The sequence below is a fragment of the Crinia signifera genome, chromosome 1 (assembly GCF_055691185.1).
Source record: "Crinia signifera chromosome 1, ASM5569118v1, whole genome shotgun sequence".
NCBI lineage: Eukaryota > Metazoa > Chordata > Amphibia > Anura > Myobatrachidae > Crinia > Crinia signifera.
This window is the reverse complement of record NC_139217.1, coordinates 150,349,143-150,371,161: the sequence shown is the minus strand read 5'-3', so window position 1 is coordinate 150,371,161 and position 22,019 is coordinate 150,349,143. Positions and strand designations below refer to the sequence as shown.

The 22,019-nt window shown below is 43.2% G+C and overlaps 1 protein-coding gene across 4 annotated transcripts in view; it reads right to left on the bottom strand.

The window, feature by feature from the left end:
- SLC4A4 (solute carrier family 4 member 4) overlaps positions 1-22,019 on the bottom strand; it is a 245,286-nt gene that overhangs the window by 145,310 nt on the left and 77,957 nt on the right. The gene's annotated exons all lie outside the window — the stretch shown is intronic.

Sequence of the window (22,019 nt, the reverse complement as noted above, 5' to 3'; positions counted from 1 at the left end):
TAGTAATAATACTTCATAGTACCAATGCATATTATATTTCCACATCAAAATATACAATGCCGTTTTTAAAACTAGTTAATTTGCTTGACCAGTGAACAATTTTCATATGTTCCTCTATAAAGAAACGATAGCAGTAGTAGAAGTGCTAAAGTCCCTTGAATTCTGCAAACCCTGTGTTGGTCACATACTGTATGAAAGTTCACAGTGACATCCAATGGTTGTACTGTAGCACTGGTCAGATGACATCCTGAACACTTTCCCAGAGGTTACAGAGGTAAGTCTATATGAATCACACATAAGCATGTGTACGATAAGAAGTGCAACAAATGATTACTGAAGGATCTGTTCTTCCAACCAGATATCTTACATAACTGGATCATATGGGCTGTAAATAACTGAACACTCCAATCCAATGAAATATATCTAATCCATAAAACTACAGCACAAAAAAAGCAATCACATAATACATCACACACATACTGTACGTTCACACTGATACACTTGTGTGTGTGGGTGTGTGTCATACCTGCTCCCAACATTTAAAATCCTTAATCAGGACATGTCTCATTAAAGGCGTGGCCAGTCTGAAAAGGAGGCGGAGCTACTGGCAGGTGGAGTGGCTTTGACTAGAGGGGGCGTGGCCAATCGTTTAAGTCATTTTCTGGAAAGGGCAGCGCTCCTCTAGCAGCTGGGAAGCCCCTGGCTCCCTCCCTCCCCTCCTTAACTGCACTGAAGAGATGCCATGTGCAGGGGCACAGCATTTCTTCAGCAATCACTGCTGCTCTACAGAGCAGAGCATCATGATCTCCAGCTCCCCCCAACTGCCCCCCTGCAAGAGGGACCTTGCCAGCATCTTCAAATAGCGTACAGTTTGTGTGTGCTATATGGTTTAAGACCCATTAAGGTATTTAGATGCTGCCTTGGGGAGTACTTTTCCCCAAATACTGGGCTGGATGTAATGATAGCTCAAAGAAGACCCTCCAACTCGGAAGCTAGGATGTTCGGCATTTTCACAAAACTTGACCGATATAATGATGTTCGGTTTTTACGCTGAATATGCAAATAGGATGCGATTTCTGGTGATTTTTAGACCAGGAAGTGCCTGATTTATTCAGACCAACTGAAATGCTCGCTAAGAAGCGTTAGTTTGCTGCTTAGCAAACCTTGTAACGCCTCCTGATGGGCGTGAGAATGCCAGCCCTCCGCCACACAACACTGCAAAAGGATATTTTGCATAAATATCCATTCGCAGGCTAGCGTGCAGGCCCGATATTATTCAACACTCGTTGACCATCAAACTATTTCTCTAGTGCTTGCAAATCTCAGTCTCTGCTGATTTAGATCTGCGGAGTCCTGCTCCAAGAACCTGGCGGGCAGCTGACGTTTGGTTACGCCAGCTGCCCACCCCCTGGAAGGCTGGTACCCGATACCATTTTCCTGGGTACGCAGGGCATTTGCATAAGAACGCCCCATGCCTGCCTCCTCCACGCCCCCACTACGAGTGCCACAGAGACTATGCAAGTCTCCGAAGGTGCCCACATAGAAGCCCTGCACATACGCATAAGCGAATATGCGCATGCACAGAGCTTCAACATCGATATTCGGTTATCAGAATGACCTCCATAGTATAACAGCTGCAGGCCAGGAAGTAATGGGAAGTACTGGGAGCAGAGTTAAGAAGTCTCACACAAAACAGATCTATAAAGTCAGAGCTGGTTATAATCGGTAATGTTTAAATGAATTTACAAGTAAAAAAATAGAACACATTTGTAATAAATAAACCTTTTAAAAAGGATTTCTAACCTTAAAAAAGCTAAATATTGAATTGTCAGCATAGTTCATGTACTGTACATGTAATCTTTCCATTTTTTCCCCCGTTAAATGCATGTTATGCCCATCATGATTTCAACTAGATGGACAAGCACCTTTTGCTGATTAAAATTATATAAAGAATATCTATATACTGCATGTAATTGTGATTTTATCTGCATACAAAACATTCTGATACAGTGTTTCCTAGATAACCGATGTAATATTATTTGTTATGCAGACACAGTCACAATTACAGACAAGACGCATATGCAACTGTATGTGCATAACTAATAATGTTACACTGCTAGGAAACAATGTACCGAACATTTAAATAAACAAGAAAATTGGAATATAATAGAAGATTAAGTATAACGCTGCTTAGGGCCTCTGTCTTTGCCTTTATACCCAGATTATATACAGTACATATTACTGAATTTTGCATCTTAATTTGAAATAGTGTGCAAATTACTTAGGTTGCTATGGGCAAAATTACTTTATTTTTAGAAGCTTTAGTAAATTTTAGGGAATTCATTGATTCAGTTTTTTCTTTTGCTAGCTGAAAAAACTTACATTAGTATTCAATTATGACCATTTTCTGACATTCTTTAGTTTTGCCTATGCAGTTTTACTTTCTCTTTAAGTGGGAAGGCATCAGCGAAACATGACTAAGAACCAGGTGAAAATGGGCACAGTTTTGACAAAAAATGATGTGGATCGACAGTCGAAAAATCAGCTTTAATTGAATCGGTCAAATATATATTCGACCTAAAAACAATAAAATCAGTTTTTAGACTGTCAAAAAATCTGGCACTTCATTGAATTTCCCCCTACAGTATATGTGAGTTTTTTGCATAATCTCCCAGTGTGTAGGGACCTTAAATTACCTTGTTCCTTCCAAGGTGCACAATAAAACATGTGTGGAGTTTACTACTGACATAGGGGTTTATTTATTAAGATGGAAGTTCTATTGAAGATGTAATTTTGCCCATAGCAACCAATCAGAATCTACTTCCTATTATTTCTAGAAGATAATAGATAGAATGTGATTGGTTATGCATAGCAACATCTCATCTTCAATGACGTCAGCACCCTCCCCCAATTCGGCAATCTCCGTGCAGGAAAAAATTAACCATAGCTTTTATCTGTGAAGGGAGGGTGACCATCAAATGATTTTTTCTCTGTGCGTCCCCCCAACCTTGCCTTACCCCTCCGCATCATGCTGCATCGGCCGCTGTTCTTGTCTGCGGTCCCGGCGCTCCTCAAACTCGGCTCCTGCTGCTAATGAAAACTGACACGGACAAAATGGCTGCCCCCATACAGAAGACCGTCTTTAAGGATGCTAGAGGAGGCCTCGATAGGCAGCAACTATAAGTAGCCTAGCAAGCAGGTCTGAATTACCCCTATATTGTATAATATGTACAGAAAGGAGACACTGACATCTTTATAGATATGACTGCAACACGGCTTTTTTTTCCCAAAGCAACTTACAGGTTTGCTGCACAAAAATGTTATGTTTTTTTGAGGTACTGACTTGGAACAATACATACAGTAAACTTCCTTTTAAAAGATATATAAACTATAAAAGACTATAAAAAGCTGTATGAACCGTTAGAAATATTATAATAATAGACAAGCAATTGAGTAACCATAATTTTCTATCCTTCTAGCATATACTGCACAAATCTGTTTACCTAGAATAAGATGAAGAAATACACTCAGAGGAATGTGTGAGGGGTAGCAGTAGACACAAGGCAATAAACAGTGGTTATAGTGGTTATAGTACACAGCTGCATTTGTGATTCTCGTGCCTGTATTTATCAAAGAGCCGTTTTCTCAGGATGATCAACCTAAGCCGGGATATTTTTTATGAACTGTAGGATATCTGCAATTACGTACAGTGCATAATCCTAAAAAAGCAGATCTCATTTTGTGGATGAGATATTTAGATATATTTAATACACTTTGCTGATTTTCTATTTTAAAAACCAACTGTTGTATTTTACATAATCATCTTTCTTTGCTCTATCTCGGTGCAATATTTAATGCTGTTTTGGGCAATGTATATATTAAACATCCTGGGAACTTATAAGGTGTATTTTGTGGGCAGGAGACTGTTCAATCTTTTTTCACTTGGCTATTCATACCTTTGACTATCACAATACTGCACAATATGCTAATCTGTTCCTCCAACATGTTCCACTTCAGGTATAAATAGCACTGAAGTAAGCATTCCAAGGCACATGGCTAGTTTGAAATTTAATAGCAAAGTACACTGTAGTGCCAAAACTTATGGGATAGGTGACCAGTTGTGTAGGACCCTTTGTAGCATGCTGAAGTGCATCGATTTGATTACACAAGTGAACGGAAGACCTCTGGAGAAATGCTGACTAATACCCACTAGAAAGCTTCCTACATCTCCCTGATATTTGTAGGTGCAGGCTCTTGGGTGAGAATGAACCTCTTCACCATATCCCATAAATGCTTGACTTGGTGCATGTCAGGTGAAAATTTTGGCCAAACCCAGTACTTAAATTGGCCCTGGAGAGTTGGTGGAACTCCTAATTTCCCTCGCCTCCCCGCCCCCCATTTGTCTCAGCCATTGTGGGTGCTAGTATGTTCAGCGCCCTCCTGCAAGCCATACATTTATGGCCTACCCCACGCAACTACTGAAGAGCAGAAAGTGGATGCAGGCACACTTTGGTAATAGGTTGTCAACCTGGGACTAATGGCATGGTGAATTATCCTGCTAGAATATTCCATCATTGTGGGGGTACATAAAGTCCACTGTGAGCTGTAAAAGGTCATCAAGCACTGCATTGTAGAAGTTATTAATCGATGACATGTTCAGGCAGGCCAGCAGACTGAATCCATGGCATGTGAACAAACCCCACAACGTTATGGAATCACCACTATCCTACACAGCGCCTTATTGGCCACTGGGGCCCATGGCCTTATGATTTCTGTGCCACACCCAAAACCTACCAACAGCCCAAAACAACTGGAACCATGACTTATCAGACCACACACACATTTTGCCAGTCCTCCAAGGTGCCATTAGCCATGACACATTTTGCCAGCCCTCCAAGGTGCCATTAGCGATATCAAAAGCCCAGGTGAGTTTCTGTGTCCAGTTAACGAGGCACACTGGTGGGCCTTCTGCTTCAATATTTCATGGAAGCTGAAGAACACTGCACTGACCTGTGTGGATGTGAGTGTCGCTTTTCTGTTGCCATGGACAACTAGGGCCAGACACTGCTGGTCACCCATGGTTGGCCATTGCACTGTCCAAGATGAGTGGTAATGCCTTCCCTGAGGTATTCCTAATACACATGTGATACCAAAGATTGATGACTGTTGAATGTCCACACAACTTTGGAAATGGAATGTCTCATCAGTCAGGCACCCAACATCATGCCCATTCCAATTCCAATAATTTATGTCCCTTAACCATGAGCAGCCTAGACGTTGTTCAAACTGACTCGTAAAATGTTGGATTACAACTGATGCAGGTCTGACCATTTAGAAGACGTAACAGTACAGTGGCGCTACCATTACCTTAACGTACTATGATGCCATGATAGTGTAAAGGACAATTATTTGTCAAATAAGTTTTTACTGATATTTAGCCCAGTTTTTAAATGCACTAGCTAAACACTGCTGGTTTATTTTTGAGGTGCTTTCGTGCTCTACAGTGACACATAGTCGAGGAAAAAGAACAAAATATGTATATATGAATTAGACTAAATTAATAACAACATGAAAACATAGATGTAAAAGGGGACAGTTTCACCATGAAGAGTAGAGATTGTGATAGCTGATTAAAAATAAAGAGGTGGGTTCAAAGTTTTGAAGGCTTGTGTTTGATGTGGTCATTGTAATGTAATGTGAATAGAGGCAGTAGAGAAGTCTTACATATAAATATTTAAGAAACAAGCATAATGAGCAACTTGCATAAGAACTACATTGAAACTGGTATACTTTTTCTCTGGACCTCCCCAGATCTATGCTCCTTTGCTTTCTCATCACTGCTGCCTCTCTGGCTACGAAGACTGTTAAAAAGAATGAGGGATCTTTTCACTAGGGTGAATACAGAGTTTACATTTACTAAATAAACGATTCCACTTGGTGTGGAAAGGCTAAGAAATGACCAAAGAGAAAAGGGGAAAAAGTGGAAAACAGTAGGCGGAAATAAAGAATGAGCGCACTTGGCAGCTATCAAAGGCCGCACTGTGTGACAGCACAAAATAAGCGTTCGCCAATAGCCTGGTGTTTGCTTCCTGAGTGGAATCAGTACAAACAACCATTGTTCTAGTGAACATTTAGTAATATTTCACCAAAGCATCTAAAGGTACATTTTGAAAAAAACAGTGTGCAAACCTGTAACATTTAGGTCATCAATTTTATTTGAGATAAAAATGCTTAAGAAATCATCTTAGATATGCACCCATGCTATTGTACAATAGAAACAAACAGTATAATTAACCTTATTATTCTCTCAATAGCTGGCAGCGAAAATAATAGCATAACATAACTACTTATCAGTTAACAATAGTACAGGAAAAATAAGGGTCAAATGTTATGTGTTAATTTCCTGATTAATGGCATTAATAGAATTACTGCCTCACAGCATGGGTTCGATTCCCACCATTGCCCTAACAGTGCATTTTGTATATCCTCCCCGTGCTTGTGTGGGTTTCGTCAAGGGAATTCCAGTTTCCTTGCACAATTCAAACTATACTGGTAGGTTAATTGGCTCCCAACAAATGAACCCTAGAATAAATGTGTGTGCTTGTATATGTGGTATGGAATATAGATTGTAAGCTACACTGGGGCAGGGACTGATGTGAATGTTCAAATATTCTCTGGAAAGCACTGCGGAATATGTGTGCGCTATATAAGAAACTTAATGAATTAATTAATGGGCATTTCAAATTGTCACCAGTTACTGGCCCCAAAATACCCTCATTCATGCTCATTCTTAGGACTTAAAAGCCTAAGTACTTAAATCACTTGGGGAGGGGAGGGAATGAGGATGAGTTACAGTACCTGTTCAACATTACAAATATCTGTGTTAATGGTTATCATCAATATGAGTCTAATGGCATGTACACAGGCCACCGATATCAATTCAATATAGGCGCCTGCAGGGACCCGGCAGGGTGCTGGCATCAGCTGGCAGGGAGGTAGGGATGGTGTGGGGGTGGGTGTGCAGGGGACTTGCTGCATTGAGCATCTGAGATAGTAGAAATCGGCTTGAGATATTAGAAATAGACTGTGCTGCAAAGTCTTTTTCTAATTTCAATTCCGTTGCCTCTGGGCTGCACATCGGGATCGAATCGCGATCAGGGGCATCAAACTAAGGTGCAATTTGCACTAACTATATAGTCAAAATCAATAGTGCCTTGTGTACAGGACATTGGCTTCAGGGGTTTAGTACTCTCCTCACAAGTGCATCTGCATCTGTACCCACCGTATACAGGCCTAGATTTCTCAAAGTCTGGATACAGAGAGATTAAAGGGTCTATGTACTATGCCTTGGAGAGACATAAAGCAGACAGAGATAAAAGAATAAGGAACCATCCTGTTATCTTTCAAACACAGCATGTAATATGACAGTTAGGAGCTTATTGGCCGGCACTTTATCTCCATCCACTTTATCTCTTTGTAGAGTTTAGTACCAAAAGCACTAACCTATCAGTCCCTAACTGAAATTTATCAAACAATTTGTGACATGGCAGTGAGGAGTTGATATGCTGGTATTTCATCCCCCCCCCCGTGTAGCGTTACTACCGCAACTTCCCCACCCACCGTGGAACCGGTCGGTCGGTAGAACCCCCTCGTGTATCATCCTCTGCCGTGAGTGGCGCCCGTATAAACATCCATTCGCAGCCTGCGGGGGAACACCCACATCATTCGATGGTCGCCGACCATCAAATGATGGGGCAGGCGTACGCACATTTAAGGTTGCTCAGAACAACCTTAGATGTGCACTTTGAGGGAAGTGGGAGGGCAGCTGACATCCGGTGATGTCAGCTACCTGCCCCCAGCACCATCGGTCCATTAGCATGAGAACGCCCAGCGTTCTCATGGGAATGCCCATGAAATGCTGGGCGTTCCCATATACTAATGGGCCACACTGCCGCCCCACCCCCGCCCTCAAGGATGGGTGCGTGCATCTAGCGAACAATTTGTTTGCCGTGGGTGCACGCACCCTGGGTCTGCACATGTGCAGAAATTACCCTGCACATGTGCAGACGCAAAACATCGGACCCCTTGTGAACAAAGGGGTCTGTACGAATGGACCTGAATAAGGTCCTTGGTGCAAATTCATCAGTTTCTATGAAGGCAGGGGCATAGGAACTGAAGGGAACTTTCAGCTTTTTCAGTTGTTAGAAAGCCAGTAATTTCATTGTCTTCTAATGGTTTGGTAGTGTTCATTTTAGCACCCTGCTCCTTGTAAAGTGATTGCAGTTCCTCCTTCCTGCCTGGGGTATCACTCTCTGCTGTGGTGTTTCTACGACAGTCTGGTTTGTATCTCAGCATTGAGATACAAACCAGACTGTTCTTGAAGAACCACAGCAGACAGCGACACCCCAGGCAGGAAGGAGGAACTGCAAGAGTGCTAGAATGAACACTAGTTTAGCATTTGTAGAAATGGATTCAAAATCAAGTTGGTTGTTGATGTCAGCTATCTCATCTTGGTTCTTTAACTTTGACATTTGAGGGTCCATCGACAACTTTAACAAAGTTTGAGGCACATTGTACTGTACTTACTATTTTTCACATTTACCCCCACTTGTCTTTTTCTAAATGTTTCATGGCTTCCGCTATACTGTATATCTGTTTTTAAACTTAGAGCTTAGACCGTCTGACCAGATATTTACATTTGTAACTGTTGAAGGCAATGCTTGCAACAAGGGGTACATGTATGGAACTATAGCGTCTTTGGTATGGATAAGGAAATTTATTACTATTACAGATAAATGAAATTCTACATAATGCCAAGCTGCTACTATGAAAAGGCTCTCTTAATATTAAAATTTGCAAGTTAAGATGCTACAAAACAAAGATAGACAGATGGAAAGTCCAGAGAATATAAAACATACACCATTAATCAACACACTGTAACGTGAGTTACCATGATGGTAACTCATGTTACACATTTGTTGTATTCATTTATTTGGTAATGCTACTGCACCCCTAGAGAACCTAGGGAGTCATATAATATCAGCTGGTTTACCAGTTTATGAGTAAAGTACATCATAAAAATCTCATATTTATTCTAATATATTGTTGCCCTTTCAAAAGAGTTTCTATTTTCATAACCTAGACATCTCTTTGTAACGACAGTTACCCTAATGACCTCTCTTAGGAACTCTTGATGCTCGTGGAACTGAATTAGATTGCAATGCAGCCAAGAAACCATGCAACTGGCTAAAACTTGTTAACACAGTTTCTGGGTAAACCACACAATAATCTAAAACCCTGAAAGAAGACTATTGTTGAATTCTAACTTTGCAAATAAGATTATAAGGATTTACTTTCAAGGGAAAAGCTGCATTTTGGAAGTTAACATGTTAAAAGCAGCATTTGCATTGTCTTGGCTGACTCACTGCAGAATATGAAAGTACTGGATGGGAATGTTAGAAGTATTGTGTTGTATTATACTTCACATGAAGGGTGCAACATTGTAATATGTGATTGCTGCAACTTATTTTATAGGATGTTCTCAACAGCATGATAGAAATCCATTCAATGCAGACAAAACGCTCATTAACCTATTTTCTTTATCAGTTTCCCTGCAAGGCCTCTACTTGTAACATCCTCAGATCTGGCTCTCATCAAAAAAGCTATCACTCACAATCTCCATCCTGTTTCCTCCCATCCCCAGCCTAAAGCATGTGTTCTTCACAGTGCAGTCAGAGTCATATAGTGTTGTACAACACACTGTAAAGCAAGGGGAAAAGGTAAGTGACATAAATAGGTCACAGATCTTTCTGGTAAAGGAATTCTCAGATCACCATCCCAAATGCTATCATCAAAGCTATTTTAGGGACTAGGTCATTCCATTTATAACTGGCTATGTATTATACAGTCCCTAGAGATATCACTATAGGTCCTAAATAATGTCAACAATAGTATTGTTATTTGCTGTACATTTAAAATGTAACCTTTAATACTGCTTTCACATTGCAGAAACGGGTATTGACCTGTATTCTTAAATGGGACTTTAAAACGGGTCTGAACCTTAAGACCTTTCACATTGCAGGTGAAAACCGTTTTAAAAAGCATTTAATACCATTCAAACATTCAACCCGTTTAACCCCAAGGGACACGTTTCAAGCCATAGAAATAGAGCCATTCACACTGCCTAAAAAACGGCTCTGAAATGTGTAGGACTCTGCTTTTTAAACGTGTTGAAATACCAGTTAACTTTAACCGGTAAATCAACTCTGGCACTTTCACACTGCAGCCTTAAGCGTTTTAAAATGGAAAAAAAAACGACAATATACCGTTTTAAAAGTGCAGTGTGAAAGGGGTATAAGATGCATAGATATACTCTAATATTAAACATTATGTTGATTAATCTCTCAAATACATGCAGGATAAAATTAAAGGGAAAAAGAAGGTGTGCCAGCGCTGGCTGTAAAGAAATCTACAATACACGGTTCTCAAAAAGTATATAAACAATTTATTAATATAACAACAAGTATATCTAAAAGGTAAATATAAGTAAAAAGGTGAATCGCTCTAGAACATGCAGTTCATAGCACACAATCATAAATGGCTATCACGGGGATAATCAGGGTCTTTGATTTCGAGCTGTTTAAATAGTAGATTATATGAATGAAGCTGTATATTACCATCCCATTGTGCCTGGTTGGTTTAGAAGCCAGGGTCTGTGACAAGGTGTCCTGTGGTTTGTCCTATAATTTCAAGGATTTCCCAATACGAATGTCCTCTTTAATTTTAACTGGAATAATTAGGGATCAAGCAATATCCCAGAAGATTTTTATGTCCACAAGATTTTGAGGGTCATCTGTGGGAGGGTGGACACGTCACTGGAGCAGATATTGCAGATGTTATCTGCTCCTGATGAAGCTGGAGATACCGGGGAAACGCGTTGAGCACCAGTGGAAAATGGTGTTTTAACCTCCATCCATCTACCTGCCAGTGACGTGTCCACCCTCCCACAGTTGACCCTCAAAATCTTCTGGACATAAAAATCTTCTGAGATATTGCTTGATCACGAATTCTTTCAGTTAAAATTAAAGAGGACATTCGTATTGGGAAATTATTAATTCTATAAACGGGCCTGACAAACCCTGTGCCAGCAGCTGTTGATAGCACACCACACAATATTCTCTTTTATTTTTAAAATGAAAGGGAGACCATCAATCAATCAATCAGTTTGTTAACCATGTCCATTATGTGATTTCCTAGTTACCCAACATTGAAATGTGATGAATACACACTTCTCACAAGCAAGCGATTTTTCCAATGGAGGTTTCATCTTTGTGATTCATCAAACATTTAACATTCTTTGTATATAGATTTGTCCACATATATCTAGCATCCTTTCACATTAAACTGCCCCCTTTGCATCTTTTCTGTTGAAATGTATTTGCAAAATGGAGTGAATAGAACACACAAGCAGCTTCTGCTGAGTAAAATGATATGCACCAGTGTGTGAAAGCTACATACGGAGTCATACGGAGCTCATGTGCTATATATAAACATGGAGGATTTATGTCAGCACAAGAATTCAGTGGCATTTAAAAAAAATTGATATATTTAAATTTCTTATTAACAGTTTCTTATATAGTGCAGCAAATTTTGTTGAGCTTTATAAGTGGAAACAACAGTGATAAAACAGAACTAACAATGGACAGACAGAGGTAGGAAGGTCATTTTTGCATGCTTCTATTTATAGCCAGATTAACCATGGGCCTGATGGAGCTGTAGCACCAGGCCCACTTTCCAAATAGGCCAATTTTGTAGCTGAGGGCCAAGGCTTTCCAACAAGCCCGGCCCCGCATCGCTAGCCCCCCCCAGGAACCAGAGATACCGCCGGGCAAAGTAGGAATGTATTCCCCATTGGATAACTTTGGACCCGCTAATTCCGCCCCCCACCCGGTTCAAACAGCTGCCAGTTCCCCCTCCGGCATTACAGAAGCTCAAGGTTGATCTCAGTCAAACCCAAATCGCTGGGCCTTTAATCTGATCCCAGGCTGGTCCATATGGGTTAATTAATTCCAGAGAATTTGCAGGTAAATTTATTTTTTTCATTTCTGAATGTAATTTGGTGGCTGTTCATGTGGTTTGAGGGCAGATTTCACTGGAACCAAATGGCCCAGTTTCATGGGACCAAAATCATTTGAAGCCCACACAAAAGTTCTTCAATATGTTAATTGTCTCATGTAAATGGGTCAGTTGGTTCCGAAGCTATAGCTTATGAAGCATATTGTGAATTTTTGCTCAATCCATTTGGTAAAGTGTGTATTTTGGCTCAATCCATGTGGCAAATGAGAAAGTTGCCTTAATCTGGACTCAATCCATGTGTCATAGTGTTGATTTTGGCTCAGTTGGTGTGAATTTTGGCTCATTCCATGTGGCATAATGTGTAAGAGGCAAGTACAGTATAAGGGGGTTACTATTGTGCTGCATGATTTGTATAGGTGTCAACTCACATTTTACATCTGCCCCCCTGCAGTGCAAATGGTTTTGTCCATCTAAGAAGGAATTTGTCAGAAAGCAGAAAGAGTGAACCAAAATAACCCCCAAAGTCTGCAGCCGCCGCTGGATGGTAAGTTTATCTGCAGCTTCTATTTTCCCTCTTTCCTGTGCCAGGCCCTTGCATATGCCAACCTTTTTGCCATTTTCTACCCTATACTATACAGGGCTGTGGAGTCAGAGTTGGAGTCGGAGTCGAGGAGTCGGAGCAAATTTCGAGTACCTGGGGTCGGAGTCAGCAAACAATGCACCGACTCCAACTCCGACTCCAAAAATTATAATTAATGACTTCTCTACTGTAAGAATAAAGACCAATGCATGCAGTGCCTCACGTAACCGCAAAACGAACACGTTAAGTGACCATGAAAAAGCATTCATATTCTCCCTTGTAGTTTACAACTTATTTCAAACGTTCAATAAGGTTTTCAATACCTCGAAAAATTCATTCAACCAAGCTCTCCCACCATACGCACAACATCTTTTTACGCGGATGAAGATGTTGTTTTATGCGCCGGGTCATTTGTTTACCTTGGCTAAGCCATTCCTTACGCTGGTTCATATTGATGTACAGGCACCATTTTTCGTCGCCAGTAACGATTCGGTAAAGAAATTGTTCCTTGTGTCCGTGAATTGAACGGTGACGAGCAAGCAAACCAGCGGACAAACATTGTGTTTGTCCTTTGCTTAAACTGTTCAATACAGTAGACTGTTGGCTTCCCAGCCTCTAGTTTCTGTAGTAATAATATGTATGTTGCCTTTCTTTCTTTCAAGGAATGTATCAAATACATTCGCATATTAATACAGAGGAGTCGGAGTCGAGGAGTCTGGGTCAGCCGTATTCTGAGTCGGGGTCGGAGTCGGGCCATTTATCTACCGACTCCACAGCCCTGGCCAGCCCCCTGCCTTTTTCAGGCATATATAATTAGTTGAAAGTATTTATACAAATAGAGACACACCCATGAGCAGACCACCCAACCAGAACACTGGTCACGCCCCCCACATTATTAGGTGCTGGCCACAACCCCTATTATTGCACATAATAGGCCCTTTCAGCTCCAGGCCCATTTAGACCTTAATCTGGCACTGCTTCTAATGTATAGTTAGAAATGGTTCTGAAAAACAATATAGGTGTTATACTATGTAATTAAAGCCTAACACTGCTCCTACCTCTATTGGGGATTCAAGTGTTTTTTGCACCACTCGATGGTTCCCAACAGGCCAATTCAAATATTGCCCTGTTCGGGTCCACACATTCACCATCACTTATGTTGTTCATTCATTTTGACAGGCTCATAACTAGTGGGTATGGTAGAAGGCGCTGTCAGTCGTGATTAAGGCGGTCGTTTCTCCGACATCAAAATCCCGACAGTCAGGAGCCTGACAGAGGAGCATGTGCATTCAAGCCCCGTTAGACTCGCTGCGCTCACTATGCTGTGGGCTCGGTGGCTCGCATATTCCCCCTCTATGGGGGTCGTAGACAGTCGGCATCCCGCTTGTAAATTTCAGGATTCTGAAGCCTGACAAACAACCGCCGAAATCCCGACTGTTGGTGAGTCATCCGGCACCCATATCTAGTCTACTGCATAATACAGTAGTTCACCAGATTGTAAAGGTTCTAGGTAGGCAATGTTGGCCTGGAGTCAGGAGAATGGGAAAGCAAAGAAAGAGAAAACATGTGAGTATATGTGTACATATAGTGGGAAGTAATTGAATAAAATACAGAATGTATGTATGTATGTATGCATGCATGTATGTATGTATGTATGTATATATATATATATAAATATATATATATATATATATATATATATATACACACACACTCCTCCTCCCCCTGTTGCTCACCTCCCTATCCCCACCTCTCCCCCTGGCAATCATATTCCGGATCGCCAGGGGAGGAGGGGCTGCTGCAGAAGATAAGTGGCTCAGCTGCAGCTTGAGTGATGAGTATTTCTGGGGCAGGACAACCAGGAAAACCCACAATTTGAGGGGTTAAAAAAAGGTACACAGGACTGGTGGTGGCTGCCATACTAGGGGTGCCTTCCTAGCTAGAAGGGGCCATCAGAAAGGCTGGGGCCCACGTATTGTTTACCTACCACTAAACACACACCTTTTGGCACCTGTGCAGAAACAAACTTCAGGTTGTACCTAAGATTATGAAATACAAACAGTTTTATAGATGCTTTCTGTTCCACTTTAAATGCAATCTCATTTAAGGGGTTCAATGCAATGTGAATAATCCCCCCCCCCCCCCCCCCCATCCATGACAGAATGTGCAAGCTCTGATTACACACTATAGGCTCAGGCTGAGTTAGGTAGGGATACGGTCATTGGGTCACCGGTAAGGTCGACATGAGTCTAGGTCGACATGGATTAGGATGATAGTGTCATTAGGTCAACAGGGTCATTAGATCAACATGATTTAGGTCGACAGTCAAAAGTCAAAATGTTTTTTATTTTATTTACCGTATATACTCGAGTATAAGTCGACCCGAATATAAGCCGAGGCACCTAATTTGACAACAAAAAAACTGGGAAAACGTATTGACTCAAGTGGGACCCTCACTCGAGAATAAGCCGAGGGGGGCTTTTTCAGCATAAAAAATGAAAAAGTAGGCTTATACTCGAGTATATATGGTATTTTTGAGCCAACATGTGCCAACAGGCACATGCCCTACCATCCACTAGGGTGTGGTGGGAGAATAAATGCCATACCATCCACTAGGGTGTGGTGGGAGAATAAAATAGTGTACCATGCCCGAAGCATGGCGAGCACAGCGATTGCTTCATTTCAGTGTCCATGTCGACTGTGTCGACATTCTGGGCAAAAATGGTGAAAATCACCATGTCGACCTTTTGACTGTCAACATAATGACCCTGTCGACCTAACCTATGTCGACCTAGACTCATGTCGACCTTCCTGCATGTCGACCTAGACTCATATCGGCCTAAATGCATGTCGACCTAATGGCTGCCGACCAACATGCTAGTGACCTAATGATCCATACCCGTTAGGTTTATGCTTAGTAAACATCATGCATATTTGTGCACAGATCTCACTAGCAGAGGGGCGGATAGGGGTAAACTAAGGGCATGCAAGTGAAGTTAGATTACAGTAAGGGTGTGTTACATTGCCCTGAGAAATATGCAGATACTGTATGCATGTCAGCAGACATATGACTTGTGGGTGCATGAGGGCATACTTACGCAGATGAAGATAGTTATTATAGTTATAATTAGCTAGAAGCTCCTCATTGGTTGATTATGGGTCAAATCTATAGCTTTCTTCAATCTTAATGCCTATACTCTGTGATATTATGTTATTTTAACAAATTAATTTGTAGATGACAATAATAATTTGGTCAGTACGGATGGTGTAATGGTTAGTATTACTGCCTCACAGCACTGAGGTCATGGGTTCGATTCCCAAAGTGAAGCCAGCACAGTCTCAATGGCTAGATCTGACTTCATTACAGTGGCAGATGTTACCTGGGAGAGCGCTGCAGCCCTGCAGCCCATACTGCATATAATCATGAGATGCTCAGGCTCTGACTCAGCATACGCTGCTGCATATAATAATAAGATGCCTCTGATTTAGCATACGCAACATATATTCATGAGATGTCTTGACTCAGCATACGCTAATGCATATAAACATGAGAGACTCCTTATTCAGCATATGCAGTGGCGTAAATATAGAGGGAGCAGGGGGTGCACCTGGAGGGTGGGGGGCCCGCGGGCCCAGCAAACTACCCCCTGCACCATTCAGATTTTTTAAAATATAATTTACTTGTGGCGGAGAGCAGTGCGGTGCATGCGTCTGTGTGATCGGTGGTCACTGACTGACCCTGTGTGGGCACTGCAGGGGTCCGGTAGACAGCTGATGCAGGCAGCAGCCAGTGGGGGGTTCCAGGTGACCAGAGCGCTGATGTCAGGTACGGGCCGGTGGGACCATGTGACTGCTGATGCAGGGGGTGGGTCCGGATCACTGCTGATGTCTGGCAGCAGCCGGCAGGGGGTCCGCGTGACCACGGCGCTGTTGCCGGGCCGAGGCAGGTGGGGGTTCCAGGTGATCTCAGCGCTGATGTCCGGCACCAGCCAGCGGGGGTCTGTGTGACAGCTGATGCCGGGTAGCGGCTGCGGGGAGGGAGGCTGTACGGGTGACCGCGGTGGGCCAGCGGAGCCTACAGTCAGGGCCACTTCTACTTAAGCAGCACCTAGGGGACATGACCATAGCCCAGCCGTCCCAGTGACTGCAAACATCGGGCTGAGGTGGTAATTACCTCCTGGTCTGTCAAGAACCACTCTGTATAGTGGCAGCCTGACAGCCAGGAGGAGCAGCTGCAGACAGGCTGAGGTAAGGAAATGTTTGTGTTTATTTGAAATGACAGAACTTGTATGCATCATTTCAAATAATTGATCATATGTATATATGTAATTGGTGATTATTGGTGTTGGTTACTAGAGTGTCTCACTATTCCGGCCCCTCCCTACCCCCTATTGCCTTTCTACCCACTGTCTATCATCTCAGTATTCCCTCTCCACTGCCTAGTGTCTCTCTATCCCCTCCCCACCACCTAGGATCTCTATATCCCCTCCCTACTGCCGTGCGTCACTCTATCCCCTCCCTACTGCCCTGCATCACTCTATTCCCTCCCTACTGCCCTGCGTCACTCTAGTCCCTCCCTACAGCCTGCATTACTCTATCCTCTCCCTACTGCCCTGCGTCACTCTATCCCCCCTACTGCCCTGCGTCACTCTATCCATCCCTACTGCCCTTCATCACTCTATTCCCTCCCTACTGCCGTGCATCAATCTATGCCCTCCCTACTGTGCTGCATCTCACCGTCACCTCCCTACTGCCTTGCGTCATTCTATCTACTCCCTACAGCCCTGCGTCAATCTATCCCCCCTACTGCCCGGTGTCACTCTATCCCCTCCCTACTGCCCTGCATCACTATCCCCTCCCTACTGCGCTGCACCTCACTGTCACTTCCCTACTACCCTGCGTAACTCTATCCCCTCCCTACTGCCATAGGTGTGTGCATATTGAGTGTTAGGGGTGCACAGGCACCCCCTAATGCTGTGCCCACCCTTATGAACACCTCTGCCACTAGTAATACCAGCAAAAGACTTTTGCTTTTTAGAACTGTATTCCATTAAAAGAAGTACCTATCAATCAATAATGTGTTTGCATTGTTAGTTGTACTAGACCATTGTCATATTACTACATACCTACGTAATCCATATATGATTATAACTTTATTTGCATGTACTGTTACACAGAGTAATTAAAAGATTAAAACTGAAATAGACAGATTATGGTGTGGCTGATATATATTGTAGCCAGTGCCAATCGATGATGGTAGACATGACTAATTGGCGGTATTAGACACGCCCAATAGATGGCGCTATGCACACCCCTTTGACGGTGCACCCCCTAATAAAATGTGCTGCCTATGCCTACTGCCGTGCGTCACTCTATCCCCTCCCTACTGTGCTGCGTCTCACTGTCACTTCCCTACTACCCGGCGTTACTCTATCCCCTCCCCACTGCCCTGCATCACTCTACACCCCCCTACTGTCCTGCGTCACTCTAACCCCTCCCTACCCTTCTGTGTCACTCTATCCCCTCCCTACTGCGCTGCGTCTCATTGTCACCTCCCTACTGCGCTGCGTCTCACTGTCACCTCCCTACTGTGCTGCGTCTTACTGTCACCTCCCTACTGCCCTGCGTATCACTATCCCCTCCCTACTGTGCGGCATCTCACTGTCATCTCCCTACTGCCCTGCGCATCACTGTCACCTCCCTACCACCTTTCATCTATCTCCTCCATATTGCATAGCATCTCTCTGTCCCCTCCAGCAGATGAAAATGTGTACTGCACCACATTATGGTGGTAAAGGGGTGAGCCTCCTGTGTGGAGTATGTTTTTATTTGAAGGTCTATCTGTTTTTTCATTGGGGGGGGGGGGGGGGGGCTTTCAATATTTTGCTATGGGGCCCAAAAAGCTCTAGTTAAGACAGTTTTATACCACCAGGTGTATACATGTTAGTCGATATGTGCACCCAGTTATATTGTTACTGATGGGGACCCAGCGTGATGCTGACAAGTGCATACAAATTTGTCATTTTCATTGCTAGAGTTACCCTTCGTTGTCCTGCGTATACAGATGATGAGGACATCGCTAAATATCTGCAGAAGTGCACATCGTTAGCGATATAATGCGTACACTAGAAAATATGCATGAAAATATTTAGTGATTGCAGCACAGCACAGTATTTCATGCTGAACACTCCAACCACGCATCTCTAGAAGTGGTTATATAACTGCTTTACTAGGGCTATCTTTTGTCAGTCTTGGACAATCATTCCCCCGCCCACTACTATCATCACATTTTTGTCATCATGGTGATTGACAAAAGTGGAACAATTTATGCCTAGGAACAAGATAAGCCCCAAACACTATGATGCAGTAGGTTCGTCCGGCTCAGGGCAGTAGAAGTATATGCTACAGGGATAAATAAAATGACGTGCTGAAAGATAAAGACAGTTTATTTTACCTAGAGCTGCAGATAGTAACTAAAGTAATAATAATCCACTGAAGCTGTCAATCAGAACTTGCAGCTTGTTCCTTCAAGCTACAATAACTGAACAAAGCTACGGCCAGTGGCGTAGCTTGAAATTTTGCGCCCCCCAGCCAAAAAAGTCTCTTGCGCCCCCCCCCCAGATTTAATTATTAAAAAATTTATTCATCACAGTCACGTTCAATCCCTCCCTCTTGCAGCCACACAACTGTCCCTGTGCCCGCTCACCTCACTGTGTGGGATCCTGCTCTCGGTCTCTGTCAGCTTCCAGCGATGCTGCTGCAGCTGCTCTGTATTTGGCAGCTGCAGCAATGACTTGGTGCCACAGTTGCCACCCCCCCCCCCTTAAATTTGCCCCTGCCCGCCGCAAAACGGGCAGATTGTAGCGGCTATATGGCGCCGCTGGACGCTACTCCCGCACGTTACTCGGGAAGTTACTTATTTGAGGAAGCAGGGACTCAGGGAGGCGTCGCGCTCCCTGCTGTTGATCTGCTGCCTGTGTGACACCGACAGCGGCACCAGGTATCAGCGGCGGATGTGAAGTACAGAGAGCACGTCGCGTGCTCTCTGTACTTCACATCCGCCGCTGATACCTGGCGCCGCTGTCCCACACGAAGCTGCAGCATTATACATGGGCAGGTAGGGTATTTTAAAGGCGCCCCGCAGACCCTGGCTCCCCCAAGCCACCGCGGTGGCTGCCTCAGCATAGTTACGCCCCTGGCTACGGCTGTTCTTTAACTGTACTATGAATTTTGTTAAGTGGAGATAATAAGAAATTATTTATGAGTATCACAATAAATCTAAGTATTTTGATGATAAAGTGACACAAGAAAAGGAGGTCCTCATTCTGGTTCACTTGCAAAAGCAAATCATCTCTCATATGGACAAAACCATGCTGGACTAAAGGTGGGGCAGATGTAACATGTGCAGAGCAAGTTAGATTTGGGTGGGGGTTTGTACTTAAAACTGATATCTATGGGCGGTATTCAATGACAACGGCGAGAGGGTTTATTCCAGGTGGTAGGATCGCCGAAAACAAGCCATCCTCGCAGTTTAACCCCCTTGCCGGCCACTCACCCTATTCTATGTTCCGGGGAAATCAGAGGACGGTGAGGATACCCCAGAATGGTGAGGTTCACCGCATATAGCAGCTATCCTCGCCATTTTGACAGCCACACTCGCCGTTTCCACCTCGCTGAAAAGAACCAGCGAGGTAGAAAAAGTGAAGGGGGGTCAGTTGTATACTGTCCCACAAGCTATGATGGCAAACAATCAGCACTGCTCGCCGTCATAGCTCGCTAAAACCCATTAAATATACCCCAATATTGCAGTGTAAAAATAAAGCAGACAGTATTTACTCTGCACAATAACAAAATAACACCCAACTCTCTGTACATGTTACATCTGCCCCACCTGCAGTGCACATGGTTTTGTCCATTAGAGAGAGAATTTGCTTTTGCAAGTAAACCAGAATCAGGCCCAAAGTGTATATCAAAACAAAGACCCGGTTATAATTAATATTAGTTTACACATTTAGTGAATGTACCATTAATAGTCAGGAATTAGAACGTTATACTGGAAGTATAAAACCATTCTTATAAGAAACAAATACTGGTTTTCATTATAAAGTAATTAGTTAGGGGAGAATAAACATTCAGTGATGATGAGTAAATATTGAGACAGCCTGACTGGCCTTTCATGAGCCCAAACATATGATTAAATAGTACAAGACACGGGATGACTATGAATTGCTGTTTCTAATGTGTAGTCTATTATGGTTGAGCACAAAGGAAAAACATTATTATCTTGGACAAGTTATCATGTGGTTATCTGATGTGCGTCCAGTTCCACAGCGCACTAAACTGTCACTCAGTAGATAGTACCACAAAGTACAAATGTGCTAATATACAAAACTGCAGCTTAAATATTGACTAATTCTAACTGCCAACACTATATCATACATATAGCTTAACTCTATCAGGGTGTAGGCATTAGATCAACAATAATAATGTCAATACCGCAATGTCAACAGTTACAATGTCAACACTTTCAAAATGTCAATAAGTCGACAGTCTCAGAATGTCAACATGTGAAATGCCCTCATTGTCAGACAGTCTACATTTGGGCTAGGCTGCAGGACAGGAGGATTAGGGTTTGGCACTACGGGGAGGTTAGGGTTAGGCTATGGAGAAGAGGTTAGGGTTATGTGCTAAGGGCAGTAACTAGGGTATTGTGAAATCAGGCCGGATTAAGGGCCTAATGGTCCTGGAGCTGAAACTGTTCAAGGGACTATTATGAAAATGGAGGAGGTGATGTTAATGCCATGTAGCCATGTACATACATACCCTCCAACATATCGGACTAAAAAACCGGTACGGGGGTGTGGCCTAAGATAGAGGGGCGTGGCCATGGGAAAAGGGGGAGTGGCCACGACCCTTTTACTTTCCACTTCATACCCCAAAAATTGTAGCATCCCATTTAAAAAAAAAAAAAAAGAGATAACTGTGGCTGTGCTGGCTGTCCCTACCTCAGCCCCCATCGGCTGTGCGGGGTCTGGCTGGAAGATGACCTGAAACTTCTTCCGCTGTTAGTCACCGCAGCCGGGTTCTCCATGCTGCGGCACTTTAGGTTTGATACATCATCTCCCCTTGACTCGCGGTGTGAGCTTGGCGTGGCTATAGACTAGCAGCTGCCTCCTCCCTCACATCCCCAAGCATATGCCACACTGCCCGTTTATGCTTCAAATGGACTGCCCTCCTCTACGACAGTTCTGTCTCCGCATACTGTCCAGCTGCACCGACAGTCGCAGAAACTGCACACCGACAGGATATACACATCCTCACACCGACATATTTTACTTAATGTATAATCAACACAACCCCGCGC